Source organism: Palaemon carinicauda, chromosome 13, assembly GCF_036898095.1.
Source record: "Palaemon carinicauda isolate YSFRI2023 chromosome 13, ASM3689809v2, whole genome shotgun sequence".
NCBI lineage: Eukaryota > Metazoa > Arthropoda > Malacostraca > Decapoda > Palaemonidae > Palaemon > Palaemon carinicauda.
In genome coordinates, this window is record NC_090737.1 from 132,540,928 (window position 1) to 132,558,427 (window position 17,500).

At 30.6% G+C, this 17,500-nt stretch overlaps 1 long non-coding RNA gene across 1 annotated transcript in view; it reads left to right on the forward strand.

Annotated features, from left to right (window-relative positions):
- The window catches only part of LOC137652453 (uncharacterized), a 2,848-nt gene extending 1,531 nt beyond the window's left edge, over positions 1 to 1,317 (forward strand). The window contains exon 2 of the long non-coding RNA XR_011046301.1: positions 812 to 1,317. This is a non-coding gene — a long non-coding RNA (uncharacterized lncRNA). The remainder of the gene's footprint in view (positions 1 to 811) is intronic.
- The last annotated feature ends 16,183 nt before the right edge of the window (positions 1,318 to 17,500 follow it).

Genomic DNA, 17,500 nt, shown 5'->3' on the forward strand with positions numbered 1-17,500 from the left:
TCTCCTAAATGCTACAGGAACTCTATACTTACTGTATCTAATGATAATTGCTACAGGAACTGTACTTACTGTATCTCATGATAAATGCTACAGGAACTGTATAATTACTGTATCTCATGATAAATGCTACTGGAACTGTATAATTACTGTATCTCATGATAAATGCTACTGGAACTGTATAATTACTGTATCTCATGATAAATGCTACTGGAACTGTATACTTACTGTATCTCATGATAAAGGCTACAGAAACTGTATACTTACTGTATGTCATGATAAATGCTACAGGAACTGTATACTTACTGTATCTCATGATAAATGTTACAGAAACTGTATACATACTGTATCTCATAATAAATGCTACAGAAACTGTATACCTACTGTATCTCATGATAAATGCTACAGGAACTGTATACTGTATCTCATGATAAATGCTACAGGAACTGTATACTTTATCTCATAAATGCTACAGGAACTGTATACTTTATCTCATAAATGCTACAGGAACTGTATACTTTATCTCATAAATGCTACAGGAACTGTATATTTACTTATCTCTTAAATGCTACTGGAACTGTGTACTTTTATCTCATAAATGCTACTGGAACTGTGTACTTTTATCTCATAAATGCTACAGGAACTATATATATCTCATAAATGCTACAGGAACTGTGTACTTAATTTATATTAAGATTTCTAACATCAATGTTAAGTTAACAATTAAATTAATATCATGCAATGACTGCATTCACACTGTATCTCAAAACTTACTGATTAGGTAACTATTGAATATAGTTTTTCTTAATTCCAGGTTAATCCAATAAGATTCTGCTCATACAACACAACTACTTCGTAGTGAACTGAGACGTTACAGCTGCAAAATGCCGTTGGCTTCTTCTTGGTATCTTAAAGAGCTGCTTTCTAATGGAAGGATCTATCGTGCAAGGCTGTGCGGGACCTGTGGAAATGGCGTTTTTATTTCAGATCGCATTTTTGCATTTGCTAGTCTTGTGTTGTTGGAGACTTTGTAAGGTCATGGTAATGGAAGATAAAGTGCGGGGGGTGAACCGGAATACTTGATATGTAAAATATTGGTTTGGTAATCTATATGTACAGTGTATTTAGTTTCTTAGCGGGGAGGGGGAGATAATCTATTAGTCTTGATTTATCAAACAATGTTTATTTAAAACATTCTTAAAATTGTTGTTAGGTTCGGTGTCATCATTACCAGATTACGAGCAATAATTTTATTTTGACCATGGCAATACCAGCGATAAATTTATTTTGACCATGGCAATACGAGCGGTAACTTTATTTTGCGATGATTTTATTTTGGCAATGGCAATACGAGCGGTAACTTTATTTTGACGATGGCAAAATTTATACAGTTGAATGTCTCGACATCCTACTGCAAATTTCTTTTGCCTGAACATTATAATTTTTCCTATAAGGATGGGGGTCATTTGCAATATTATATTTTAGATAGTACTATTAATTCAGCCTTTTACCAAATTGAGTGTTATGTAATTATTGAGGATAAACTGAATTTTTACAAAATAAGAATTTTAATTTGTAATAAAAGTTCTATTAACTGGTTATAGAATTTAAGGTAAACTAAATTTATATAGATTTAGTTTATTCTAGAATAGTAATAATACCTTTTAAGAATTTAGAATATTAATGTCAATAGTTCTGTTTCCCGCTTATAGAATATAAGGCAAACCTTATTTATAGATTTCGTTTCTTCTAAAATAGAATAGTTCCTCTTATAAATGTAGAATGTTAATCTGTAATAGTTCTCTCCCGGTTACAGAATATAAGATAAACCATATTTATATAAAAGTGGTTTCTTCCAGAATAAAGCAATAGTACCTTTTATGAATTTAGAACGTTAATCTGCTATGAAAGTTCTGTTTCCCAGTTATAGAAATTAAGGTGAACCATATTTTAGTTTTGGTTTTATCCAGAATACAATAGTACCTCTTATGAATTTAGAATGTTAATCTGTAATGAAAGTTCTATTCCCCAGTTTATAGAATATAAGGTAAACAATGTTTATATAGATTTGGTTTCTGCAGAATACATATAGTATTTTTTAAGAATTTCGAATGTTAATCTGCAATAGTTCTTTCCCGGTTATAGAATTTAAGGTAAACCATATTTATATAGATTTAGTTTCTTCCAGAATACAGCAATAGTACCTCTTATAAATTTAGAATGTTCATCTGTTATAGTTCTTTCCCGGTTATAGAATATAAGGTAAACCATATTTATATAGATTTAGTTTCTTCCAGAATACAGTAATAGTTCCTTTCATGAATTTAGAATGTTAAACTGTAATGAAAGTTAGATTTCCCGGTTATATATTATAAGGTAAACCATATTTATATAGTTTTGGTTTTATTCAGAATACAATAGTACCTTTTATAAACTTAGAATGTAATCTGTTAGTTCTACAGTATATCCCGGTTATGATATATAAAGGAAACCGTACTTGAATGGATTTGGTTTCTAACGGAATACAGCAATAGTACCTCTTATGAATTTAGAATGTTGATCTGTAATGAAAGTTCTATTCCCAGTTTATAGAATAAAAGGTAAACAATGTTTACGTAGATTTGGTTTCTTCCAGAATACAGCAATAGTACCTTTTATAAATTTACAATGTTAATCTGCAATAGTTCTTCCCCGGTTATAGAATATAAGGTAAACCTTATTTATATAAATTTGGTTTCTTCCAGAATACAGCAATAGTACCCTTTATGAATTTAGAATGTTAATCTGTAATAGTTCTTTCCCGGTTATAGAATTTAAGGTAAACCATATTTTTATACATTAGTTTCTAACAGAATACAGCTATATTACCTTTAACAAATTTAGAACGTTAAAATGCAATAGTTCTTAACCCGGTTATAGAATTTAAGGTAAACAATGTTTATAGATTTGGATTCTTCCCGAATACAGCAATAGTACCTCTTATAAATCTAGAATGTTAATCTGCAATAGTTCTTTCCCGGTTATAGAATTTAAGGTAAACCATGTTTATATAGATTTGGTTTCCTTCAGAATACAACAATAGTATCTCTTATAAATCTAGAATGTTAATCTGTAATGAAAGTTCTGTTTCCCAATTATAGAATATAAGGTGAACCATATTTATATAGTTTTGGTTTTATCCAGAATACAATAGTACCTTTTATAAACTTAGAATGTTAATCTGTATTAGTTCTATATCTCGGTTATGATATATTAAGGAAACCATATTTATATGGATTTGGTTTCTAACTGAATACAGCATTAGTACCTATTATGAATTTAGAATATTAATCTGCAATAGTTCTTTCCCGGTTATAGAATTAAGGTAAACCATATTTATATAGATTTGGTTTCTAACAGAATGCAGTAATAGTACCTTTTATAAACTTAGAATGTTAATCTGTAATAGTTATATTTCCCAGTTATAGAATATAAGGTCAACCATATTTATATAGATTTGGTCTTCTAACAGAATACAGCAATAGTACTTTTATAAAATTTAGGATGTTAATCTGCTATGATAGGTATATTTTCGGTTATAGAATACCAGGTAAACCATGTTTATATATATATATATATATATATATATATATATATATATATATATATATAATCTATTTATATATATATCTGGTTTCTAACAGAATAAAACAGTAGTACCTTGAAAATTTAGAATATTAATCTGTAATGGTTTCCCAGTTATAGAATATAAGGTAAACTATGTTTATATAGATTTGGTTTCTTCCAGAATACAGCAATAGTACCTTCTTAAAAATTTAGAATGTTAATCTGTAATGAAAATTCTATTTCCTGGTTATAGAATATAAGGTAAGCCATTTTTATGTATAGTTTCTAGCAGAATAAATCAATAGTACCTGTTATAAATTTAGAATGTTAATATGTAATGAAAGTTGTATTTCCCGGTTATAGTATGTGAGGTAAACCATATTTAGATTTGGTTTCTTCCAGAATACAACAATAGTACCTTAAATGAATTTAGAATGTTAATCTGTAATGAAAGTTGTATTTCCCGGTTATAGAATATAAAGTAAACCATATTTAGATTTGGTTTCTTTCATAATACAGCAATAGTACCTTTTATTAATTTAGAATGTCAATCTGTGATAGTTCTATTTTCCGATTATAGAATATTATAAGGTAAACATTATTCATATAGAATTGGTTTCTAACAATACAGCAATAGTACCTCGTAAATTTAGAATTTTAATCTGTAATAATAGTTCTGTTTCCGGGTTATAGAATATCGGGTAAACTATATTTATATAGATCTAGTTTCTTCCAGAATACAGCAAAAGTACCTCATAAATATAGAATGTTAATATGTAAAGTTATATTTCCCGGTTATAGAACATAAGGTAAAACATTCTTGTATAGATTTGGTTTGTCGGTATACAGGGATAGTAATTGTATAATTTTAGAATATTTACTTATAAGGATGGAACTATTTCCCTGTTATGAAATTATTGAAGATTTGAAGTTTTTCAGATTAGTTAAGGGAATATGCACTTAATAAGAACATTCACTTAATGCTGAAATAATTATGGCTTCACACATGATCTCAAATGGTACATTTGGATAATGTACTAAACACAACTTGACTCTTTCGACAAAATGTGGCTTTATCTGAAAGTTAAAATTAGTAGGAAGCTGCTATTGTGTGCAATTAATCTCCAATGCCTTGATGTAATTAAGGTTTATATTGAAAGTTTGCTTTTAAATCCAGCTATGTAGTCTTCTAGCAGTTCATAACTTTTAATGAATATTTTTAGTCTAAAGACGTAGGTTAAACCTAGATATTGTAAACTAGCTGTGTTTTTTTTTTATATTCAAACATGTTTTACTTGACATTAAGCTTTGCTTAAAATGTATTATACTTTGTTACACTACTAAATTTTGACTAGAGTAACCATCTTGTAATGTGTATCAATAAAGAATTATGGTTATAGAGGTTTTTATCAGCTGATGATTGACAGTATGTAGAAGAGTATGGCACAAGTTTTGATATGTTTATGAAGGGGAAAACAAATTTCAATTTGATATTAAGATTCAGTAAGCTAATAATTTTTCGTATCTAAAAGTATTTCAACCTGATTCACTGGCAATGTTTGTATTGAAAGATATAGATAACAGGAACTACCGAATTGCTGCTAAAGGTCTGCATTTAATTTCCTATAGTTATAATGGCTTTTACATGGCAGTATTTAAGGAAGGTAAAAAAAAAAAAAGAATCTCTCTGGCCTCGTATGCCAAGACAGTTTTGCAGAGTAGTTTATTTTTCTCAAGTTTTAAATGTTTACATTTTTAATAATTAAGAACTTACTGCAAAGTAAAAAATGTGAAAAATATCCTGTAGTTGCATATCGCCTAGTTATAAACTTAGAGAAGGTAAAAGTGGTAGAAAGTTGAAATTATCATAACTACACAATTTTACTTTGAAATAACCAGGGCATTTCTTTAACACTTTGAAGTTTTATTAGGGGATATCACAAAAAATCAAATCAATTATTCGCGAAATTTTTGCGCTCAGATTCTGACACTAGGTATTCGGTAACTAGTCTTGGTAAGAGATGAAGCTTACCAATCGTGTAAAATGCTAATACCTGTGGAAGTGGATTTTTCTGTATGAACGAACAATTAAAATCTATACAATACTTAGATTTATATTGAAGGTTCGTTTAGACCACAGAAATCTAGGGTATTAACAAAGAAACTAATGATTTAAGCATTAACTCCAGGTGTCGCAAAACTACCTCCTAAAAATTTCTAAAGTTCAAGATGAAGTAGCCGAAGACTGCTAAAATGTTTGGATAATTGGTTAAACTAATGAGGAACCTATACTTTAATCGGAGAATTTCAGTTAAATATACTGTTCTAGGCCATATTTCGGTAAAATACAGGCTACTGTAATTGTTACCTTCACTTAATTACCTTCTACGGGTTGGTAAAATATATCTGATTTTAAATCTAAAAATCTTGGAATACATGTTGCCAGACATTTAGTTTTTTTAATGCAAATATTTAATTGTAGGTATGTGAACAAAGTTACATTAAGTTATTCTATGGATAATCGAGTAGTTAATAAGTGCGTGAAAACTTTTCTGTTCCTGCTATATAAAAATGGTCCATTACTGCAATATGAAGCAATTTATTTGAAGTGGGAACTTGCGCAAGTTGACTCTCCTAATGGTGGAATACGAATTTTTGTCCTATTACAGATGGCTTCAACCTATTGGAACCTAAATATGTTTACTGTAGGCTCCAGATCCTTTAAATATTCGGCCCTGAGACTATATAATAAGCTCCCACGAAACATTCGAATGATTGAAAAAATTAAGGCTTTAAAGAGGAAACTGAAGACAGACTTATTTCATGAGTCTTTTGACAGTGACGATTTAACAGTAAACGAACAATACGCGATATGAAACTTTAAATACTCTAAATATAAGGTAAGATAACAGCAGAGGTCCTGTAGAGAGTGGGGTTCCCTTGCTGTATGGGACTGGAAAAGCAGCTATCAAATTTAAGTGTCATATGATGTATCTTGGTAGTGAATATGTGCAGAATTTATATACTTGAAATTTTGCAGTAAAATTACGGTAAAAATTCTGGAATAAATGTTGCCAGGCATATACAGTTTTAAAAACTGATGTTTTGACGTAAAGGAGTCTCGTTATCACCAACCGTAGAAGATAAGTAAGGTAAAAATTATGGTCGCCTGTATTTTACTGAAATACGACTGAGAACCGTATAATTTTACGGAGAATTTCAGATTAAAATCAAAAGATATTTCAAAGTGTAGTGCTGATATCTACTAAGCGAACAAAGCTGATTATTAGGACCATAATTCTAATATTTTGTTCCCTTAAGTATTGGAACAAAATCTCCCATGGAAACTGTTTGCATATTTAAGCTCTGTAGAGAGCTAGTTCTCAACATATATATGTCGGCTATACTACCCCATGCATGACCTAAAAGCCCTGTCCACACGATCGAGCATGCCCGAAGGGAAAACAGTGATACCAAGCCACAATAGTTTGTGAAAATGAGGGTTGATGACGTCAGAAGTGGAAAACTAAATACGACTATCTGGCAACTGCATTATTCCAGATCCTTGTCTGTGGTTTTCCCGCTTCTGACGTCAGTAACCCTCATTCTTACTAACTATTGTGGTCTGATATCACTGTTTGCCCGTCGGGCATGCTCGATTGTGTGGACAGGGCTTAAATTTTATCTTGATGTATCAGCAAAAGTTATTTGGACAGTATTCGGTCTGAGTGCAAGTGGTTCATTCTATTATGGTTGTAGTACTATTAAAATGAAAGATCAGAATTAGTGTAACTTTAAACAATCTAAAATAGTACTTTAAGAACCAGTCTGTTAAATTTATCAACAAAAGGAGAGTCCTCAGCAACTTGTATACTTTAATCATAACCAATTTTACTTATAGTTATCAAGACAAATGTTCATGTTTTGGAGGGATATTTAGTTATTTGAAGCTGATCCATCATAAAGGAAGGCAATAAATCAGACAAGTTATTCCAAAACTTATAATTTATTTCAGGAAAACTATAAAACCAGTTACTTATTGCGAATAAAAAGTCTGTTTTTAAAAGTCTCCTCTTTGTCTCCAAAGATTTATTGCCTCTTGGGTAAGTTCTCCAAATTACCAATTAGCTAAGGCAACTGTCAATATAGACTGAACTAATGAATCTCTTTAGTCAATTCGCTATGAGTGATAAGAATCGGTGATATTCGTCCTCTTACGCATATTTCTAAAATAACTTCATGAGATAAATTAGTTTTAGTTATGCCTCAAATTATAAAAAATCTAATAAGGAGCAGATACTAAGCTGAGTTTTAGGGAATAAAGAGAACATGATGATGTTTGATTTCGGAAAAAATATCGTTCACATGCAATCTATGATATTTGGCTCAATGATATTTCTCTTTTTCCTGAGGCTCCACAATTACCAAAAGGTAACCCAAAATACAATTCCTCTATTAGAATTTAATTATGTAAAAATTAATAGAGATTTCTATAAATTTATTAATTCTTTGAAAGATTAAGCATTAATCTTGTATAGTATTAAATCAAATGAATGTCAGCGAACTGATATTGAAAATAAGTTAAGTTTAACAGGTATTCATAAAAAAAGTGAATGACAATTTATAGCCAACCTACTACCTGTACTGTATATACAGTATATATACAGTATATATATCATCATCATCAGCTGTTACTTGTCCACTGTATCATCATCATAATCATCAGTTGTTACTTGTCCACATGTATCATCATCACCAGCTGTTACTTGTCATCTGTATCATCATCATCAGCTGTTACTTGTCCACTGCAGAACAGAGGTCTCGGACATGTCCTTCCACTTATGTCTGTTTATGGTCTTTCTATATAAATAGATAAATTTTGATATACAGTATATATATATATATATATATATATATATGCATATATATATATATATATATATATATATATATGCATATATATATATATATATATATATAAATGTATATATATATATATATATATATATATATATATATATATATATATATATATATATATATATATATATATATATATATATATATATATTATATATATAATGTATACACAGTATACCATCTCTCTCTCTCTCTCTCTCTCTCTCTCTCTCTCTCTCTCTCTCTCTCTCTCTCTCTCTCTCTCTCTCCAGCCCTAATACCTCTGGCATTAAGAGAAAAGCTTATAAGTCAAGTACATAAAAACGTTTAGAACCAAGACATTAATCAAGATTCAATAAATATTAAACTTATCAAACTTGACCCGGAGATGCACAAAGACACCATTATCTTTATAGAGAGAATTTATAATGAGTCGAGTCAGAAGGAATTTTGTGAAGTTATTTATAATGCATCTCTGTACTCTGCTTCCTCTTAAGGTCATTAATTCAAATCTTGGCTATCAGTGGAGTATTTTTTTTCAGGGAGTATTTTACTGCTTTAATAATGCATGGATTTTATTAGCATTAGGTGACGTAGTAAAGGTTATTATAAGAATATCTAATATGCTTATAAGACTCACATATACTGTATATATATATATATATATATATATATATATATATATATATATATATATATATATATATATTATGTATATATATATATATGTATATATATATATATATATATATATAGATTCAGTATATATATATATATATATATATACATACATATATATATGTATATATATGTATATATATGTATATATATATATCCCATGATATTGATCTCTTTATTTTATATCCTCTCCAAAAGATGCCTATAATCAAATAATAAAAAATGTGTGAACCAGTTTCATATTTCGTTCAGAAAAAAAATTATATTTTACGAAATTTCTTTCATGTTTATGACGTCTGAAAAAAAGATATTTTGCTTATTAATCATAAGTAATCATAAGTAACAGAGTATTGCCCTTCTTGATAGATAACTTATATGCATTTCGAACGACCATCTTTATTATTTAAAGTAAGCAATTAGCAAAACATTAAGAAAATAATTTTTGATTTAAATTTATAACTCATTAAAAAGAATGATGTTCTTATATCTACAAGAACTGAACAATTTGCATATGAAAAGATACATAAGATTGGACATTAAATTATCATAAGTGTAAATTATTAATTTCTTAATTGAGGATAGAGTAGTTCATTAAATATTATTTTATATAGTTTGAAATATTAGGATAAAAAAAGTTTAGTATCCAACACCTGAAAAAAGAGGAGGTATAATTTCTATTTGTTTGTAAAAGAGGTGTAATTTCCTTAGCTAATTAGATAATTTTTATATTCCATTATTGTAAAAGTGGTGTTTTAATGAACGCGTATTTAAATAAAGTATAAAAAGATTATCTCTCTCTCTCTCTCTCTCTCTCTCTCTCTCTCTCTCTCTCTCTCTCTCTCTCCAATGGTAACGTATTTAAAAACGTGAAATCATTATTCTCTCTCTCTCTCTCTCTCTCTCTCTCTCTCTCTCTCTCTCTCTCTCTCTCTCTCTCTCCGCAATGAAAACGTATTTAAAAAGCATAAAATTATTACGCACTCTCTCTCTCTCTCTCTCTCTCTCTCTCTCTCTCTCTCTCTCTTCTTCTTCTTCTTCTTCTTCTTCTTCTTCTTCTTCTTCTTCTTTCGTTATCTGCATTTGGTTGTAATTGGTTTCCAAAACGCAAATTCATTCAGATTTTTTTTCTAAAAAAAAGGAAAAAAAAATAAATAAATAAATAAAAAAAGATAAAAAAAAGTAAAAGTAAATCAATTTTGTTGAGATATCTGGTCTTCAAGATAAACTTTATTTATAATTTATTCTTAAATCCAATAACTTTAAACATTTAGAAATGAAAGTTCACCTTAATTTATTTTCAAATCTAGTTATTAAAACAATTCTTTATTTTGAATGTATATATTGCATATATATATTCTGCGTTCATAAATCATAATCGTTTAATGTATTAGGTACTGAAGCTTACTGACATCCATTATATTTTTGACTTTGATGATATAATCAATTTATTGAAATAATTATTGAAAAGAAAAGAATAGAGTTACCTAATCAGTAACCTACTTGTGCTTCCATCTGTTGGATGGTTTAAAGACTAATGTCAAAGGTAATAGACACTTTGCTTTCCAGATTTCATGAATAAAATTCGTTTTCTTCGTAACCTGCATTATCTCTAGCGAAGCTGGTCTACAAAATTAAAAGGATAAACAGTATCTTTTAGTTTTCTATAAAGATGGGACGATCGAAGTTTAAACGTGTAAGGGGAAAATTGACTATCTAGATTTCAGGATCATATCCTGGTGAGTTTGTTTATATCTTAATGTTTATTGATAGGTGTTGGACTTTTAATTAATGTTTATTGGTAGGCTGTTTTCTCAATTTTACTTTGTGGTTGGCTGTCTTATTATTTGGCTATATATTGGTAATCTGTGGATTTCTATGAATCCCTATATTCTGGTACGCTGCAAGTTTTATTTTACTGTTTATTGGAAGGGCATGGTTTGCTTTTACGGTACATTGGTAGGCTGTAGTCAATAATACAAAGTGGTAGGTTGTGTATTTTATTGCTCCGTGGTAGCCCGTGCACTTGGATCAACTGCCGATCTGTATGATATGGTCTATTTTATCTTTGCTGTTTACCCTCTTACTCTTCAGGTAGCCTAAACCTTCTAAATTTCAGTAATTTGGGAATCATTATATTACTATCATACATTTTAAACATAAGAAATATTAGCCTCTATTTCAAACCTATTAGTATGTTCCTGGACTTTCAATCATGTCTAGGAACTTCGATTAATGCATAAGTGAGATTATAGAATAGTGTTCATGCTCTTGAACATATCGTTATCTTTCTTATATCGTTATCTTTCTTATATCGTTATCTTTCTTATATCGTTATCTTTCTTATATCGTTATCTTTCTTATATAGTTATCTTTAATATACAAGTGTTGGGTATAGTTTCCTGAAAATACAACTCCATATTAAAAATGAAAGTTTCACAAGTATAAGAATGTGATATCTAGTTTTCATCAGGCTTGTTTTCTTGGCCCATTATCATACTGAACACACATTTGGTTTGGCCAATTCAACAATCTTTACAAATGCAGATGCTACTCTTTGCTGCAATACGGTTTCGTCAATGTAAATCTGAAGTTGCTGGAATCCCTTAATGGAGACCTAGATAAAATTAGTAAATGGTGATAACTATGGGGCATGTGGTTGAACCCTAACAAAACTCAAAAATATGATTAAGTAGAGGGCCGTAAATCTTAAACCATCGGATCTCTCCATTGATAAAGTTTCTTTAACTATACACTATACACCATTTAGGTGTGGCTCTTTTTTATTGCTATTTAGTCATTATTTTAGTTGACGATGTATTAATTAATTTTTGATTTCATTGCCCTTCTCCAATCTTTATTTGTTGGACGAAAACTTGTGGTAAACTTGTGGTCTCGTAATTTTCTTATTGATGATCTGAATTTGAAGCTCTAGTACAAGCACAATTGATGTTAGTTGACGATCCATTAATTAATCATTGATAATTTCATAGTCCCTTCTCTTTAGCTGCTGACTCGAATCTTGATTAGTTGGACGAGCACTTGTGGTCTTTTAAATTTCTTATTCCCGATTTGAATATGAAGCTCTAGTACAGGCACAACCACTTTATATATTAAGATGTTTCATAATAATTCTGACCTTGCTTTGCATTCAGATCTTCCCAAAGTGTACCCATCCTGGACGTAGTACTAGGTATATAGTTAGTTCTAACAGTTATTTCTTATATGGTTAAAATATTTCATAATAATTTTGACCATGCTTTGCATTCAGATCTTCCCAGTGTGTAGCCATCCTGGACCTAGTACTAGGTATGGAGCTAGTTCTAACAGTTATATTTTCTCTATAATCATCAACACTACATAGCATTCTGTAATTTTTGTTCCAGCTATAACCAGATGGAAACTTAGTTCAAACTTGCAGGTTGACGTTGAACTTGCTGATGTTAGTCTCTCTCTAATTTCTATATGGCAAATCTATCTTAACAATGTTACTGATCCAAGATATTTAGTTTTTATTACTTCACATACTTTTGTAATTCCTTAGACCATTTCCTGTCATCTTTTTCCCTATAAGGTCTCTTGGCCTTAAAGCATTTCTTTTCCATCCATGGTTGTAACAACTATTACAGTAGTAGTAATAACTCATGTTTTTTTTGTTTTTTTGCCAAATGGCTGTCATTGGTTGATATTCTTAGAACTTATTATAAGTCATGCTATGAGGCATATTTTTACAGAATATCACGTACGGGTAACCGATCTTATAAGATCATGCTAGAACTAAATCTTGGAAAAGTCATTTTAACTAAGACGGTGCAGTCTGTTCTTTAAAACTCTTGATAAGACAAAATATAAAGGTACGAAAATACATCCTTATTTTGTACTCGTACCCTCCATTAACTCTAAAAAGATACTTTTTACTACTGGTGATATTAGAATTTGTGTTGTGGTCGAAAATTTTTTGTATATTATGTGGATAAGATAGGGCCGACTAGTATGATTATAAAATTAGATTTCAAACTTTATTTTCAGTTAAATACTTTTTAGTAGAGTATATTTTAATCTTATGACTTTATTCTAAATTTTTTTAGGTTAAATAATTTTTCTTTTATTGCAGATTGTAGGCAGACCGAAGGAGACTGCTCAAGAATATAATGGGTTTTGTGCACTGCAGATTTGACTTGCCATATGAGGTTTTTTATAACTAGAAGAGTTTTTTTTTTTTCCTGCGACTTCAAATTAAAATTTTTAATCTAATATTTGATTTGTAGTTCTGTAACATTATAAAAGACAATATCTAGAGTGGAAATTTTGAAAGGTTCAAGTTTGAAGTAATTTTCTAAGACAAAAGCTAGCAATAAATATTTGATAGCTAGAATAAGTTTTTAATTAGCTCATCTCCTAGTTTTCTCATTGACTAGAAAAGTATTGCTGTGATGCTAGAATGTTTTCCTTTGCCATGGTCTTATAGCCTGTACAATAGGCAAATGCCTGTTTATTTAGACTACGTAATCTTTTCAAAGTTTCTAAAAAAAAAAAAAAAAAATCTTGACTCTCTAAAAATAGACAAGTTAAACTTGCACTTTATTTAATACTGAAGTTAATATTTTGTCGATATTCTTGTACTACATTGTTTTTTATGGTACTTCATTGACGAGTCACGACTTTGATTTAATCTGTCGTAATAAGACTGTACTATAGTAAGCCAATAAATGCATTATGTAGTGACGTAATTAAGTAATTTGATTTTCTCAGGAAGTTACATGTGAAGGCTTTCATGTTGAATTATACCCCTTGATACTGAAGATACGGCTATCTGAAACCCGCAGAGAGTAGGAAGTCCTATCGTTAATTATAAGTAGTTTTAATACTTGAATGTATAGAAAATTAGTATTTTGCAAGATAACTTGCTGAATGTTATGTCTTGCCATACAGTAAATTAGTTTTTATTAGTTTTTTTTTTATATAAGTTTAGTGTTATTTATATAAGTTTAGTGTTATAAGTTAACAGTACGAAAGTAAAGGGTCTGGATTATAAAGTAACTTTTTGACGAGTTCTAATACATGTGGTACTATACGGTAAGATAACTAGATCTAAATGGCATGTAACATAAAGTAAATAGTTTTACTATTTTGTGTCTTGGTAGCAAGTGCTGTAAGCTACAGTAAAAGAGTGAAGGATCTGGATTCTAAAGTATCTTTTAGACTAGTTCTAATACATGTGGTATTATATGGATGAAAATTCATCTATGGAACAGCTGTTTGGAGGTTGAAAGATTCATACCACGCTATAAGGATAAGTGTTCTTGGCAGCTAACTACTTTCAAAGTTGCCTAGTATTATTGTCTATATTTGGCAGAAAATTCATCTATGGAACAGCTGTTTGGAGGTTGAAAGATTCATACCACGCTATAAGGATAAATGTTCTTGGCAGCTAACTACTTTCAAAGTTGCCTAGTATTATTGTCTATATTTGGCAGAAAATTCATCTATGGAACAGCTGTTTGGAGGTTGAAAGATTCATACCACACTATAAGGATAAGTGTTCTTGGCAGCTAACTACTTTCAAAGTTGCCTAGTATTATGGTCTATATTTGACAGCTAAGTAATTCTTGCATGTGTTATTGAATTGTTAAGATGGTCTGGTAGAGATTTCCGAATACTTAGAAAAGTAGGATTAACACTTGATTGACATAATTGTATATATAATACATAACGTAGTTTTGAAAACTTTAAAAGAGAATAAGTCCTTATCGGAAAGTATAAATAAAATTTGAGTATTTTCTTAAGAGCGAATAGATGCATAATGTATTGGTGATAGTGGTCTGAAATGCATTCGTGATAGTGGTGTGAAATCTTCAGGGAGCAAGGGAATTTATCACCTTTTAGGATTAAAACTGTTACTGATTAAAGTTGTTACTAAGGTTCTTAATTTATTATATATCAGAGATTGGTACAATCACTTGTACAAAAAAAAATATAAAATCTTAAACCTTGTAGATTACGTATAGACTTGCCTTAAACGTTGGGTAAAATTTTAAGTTTTACTGAAATAGCTATGGTGTAAGATAGTTGCAAATATTTGCTATGTACTTATTTGCCAGAAAATTTTAATGATTTTATGTATGTTAGTAAAAAATGGAAATTTTGTTATCGCATGCTATAAATTGTAAGTTTTGTTAGTTTATCCAAAAATTAATTTTTGGAGACTTTTATTTACTCATGCTAAATAGCTTCAACAAATGTTAGTTGGCAGTGTTGTAATTAAAGTTTAATAAATTTATAATGTATCTCCAGATAAAATCGCAGCTTAGATAGATTGAATTAAAAGGACTTGTAGAATACCAATAAAAGAACTTCAAAACTGTATTGGTTTATTTCAAAACCTATCCTTTTAACTTTCAACACCTTTTGTACATGGGTATGTTAACTAAAAATCTGGGACCTTTAAAATTTTGCTGATACCTCCAAATGTAATCTCATTGTAGAGGTACAAATGCATAAGAAATTATTAAAGATGGTGAAAGTTGACTAACAGGACTTACTTAAGCCCTGTCCACACGATCGAGCATGCCCGACGGGCGAACAGTGATACCAGACCACAATAGTTAGTAAGAATGAGAGGGAAAAACTTTGAAAATCACATGATTCAGATGTCCTGGCTCATGCCTTGTACGAACTCCATTAGATAAGATCTCAATTTAGACATGGAACTGCTAATCCTTTAATTTAATTAATCTAGCTTTGTATTTGATTGTTAATTCCATAAATTTGGTACCAAGAAATTGAGGGTAACCCAAGATTAAAATCTTAAACTTATCTCATTAAGAAACTAAGTTAAATGATCACTAAGTTTAGTGATTAAAAGTGATTCTTTACAGTACTTAAGTAACTGTTACTCTCAACCACGCCAATTTCACTGTGATCACACATTATCGGTTATTCCTGAAACCCTTCTCCAGTAGTAATTCTCAACGGTACCTATGGGACAGCCAATTTCTCAGTGAAAAAGGCTGAATGTTATTCCGAAACTCCTGTAAATAAAACATATTGTATATGCTTATCATAACCAAATTCGAAGATTTTGCAAAAATTGTCTTCACCTGGGTTTGTTAGTGAAGAATTTTACACAAACTACTGTACTGAATTTGACCCTTTTTACCAGGCTTTGTAGTCATGTTGGGTATGACCCAAGGATGAATTTAACTTTTTTGATAAAACTACTGTACATCAAAGAAAGTATGCAGTGGAGTTAAGAGCAGCAAAGTAATACTGTTTTCCATGGGGAAGGCACGTTCAGCTCACAGTGCCCCTCTAGTTCTTTAATGTAAAGCACTTGAGCGTTTCAAGGGACTATATTTGGCCTTGTAATGGCAAACCGCCCATACTATAGACTAGATGCAGAAGGAAGGTTTTTAAATGTTACCATAGGGAGTAGTAAGCAGGATGGAATACTGTACCATCATTGCAAACGAAAGTAGTGTGATACACGACTTGACAAGATTGTTGACAATCTAGACCACTGTTAAACTTGTTTTTATCAAAGAGCAGCTGCCACAAATTAAATTGATGTAACTCAATTGGTACCAGTCGTACCTCCTTAATTCCTATTAGGTGAACATTAATTCCCTTCAACGAGTTGATGTGCTTGGAATTACAATAGATCCTTTCTCATATTAAAAGTAAAATAGTAAAGATTATGGTAACAACCGGCAGACTTCTCAAAAACCTCCCCGCAACCAACTTTGCAATCTACATACAGACGCTTCTATCCCGGTACACTTAATCAGTAAGGCTTTCGAATTTTGTTGCTCTAAGGTTATTTCCAGACTATTAACGAAGATTGAGAGAAATCTTTCCTCCACTCATAAGTATTAGGAGATCGGGGGTAGACCCTTCAATACACCTAACGTGGTTTACTGTAGGCGTTACTTGAGGGTCTTTGCCTAAGGCCCACCTACTTTGAAAAAAGTGTTACCAGATTAAGCAGTCCAAGGCAGACAGCAGGCACTGGCAGGCGAACGTATGGCTTGGGCCAGACGCCTAGTAGAGGGCAGAGTGCAATCACAGTTGCCAGACAATACTCAGACGCCCCCCATCCAGTGCCTCAACAATGGACACAGGCACTTCGATGGTTTTCCCGTTGTTTCTTCGTCTATGACTTTATCTACACTCTTGATAATCACCTACTTTACAAAATTGGTAACAGTGACTGCCCGCCGTGCATTTGCCTCTCGCCTGGAAGGGCTTAGTCTTAAGTGTTAGCCTTTAGCTAAAACATACTTTTTTTCCGTTTACCTGTGTAATCTTTTAAACTATATATGCA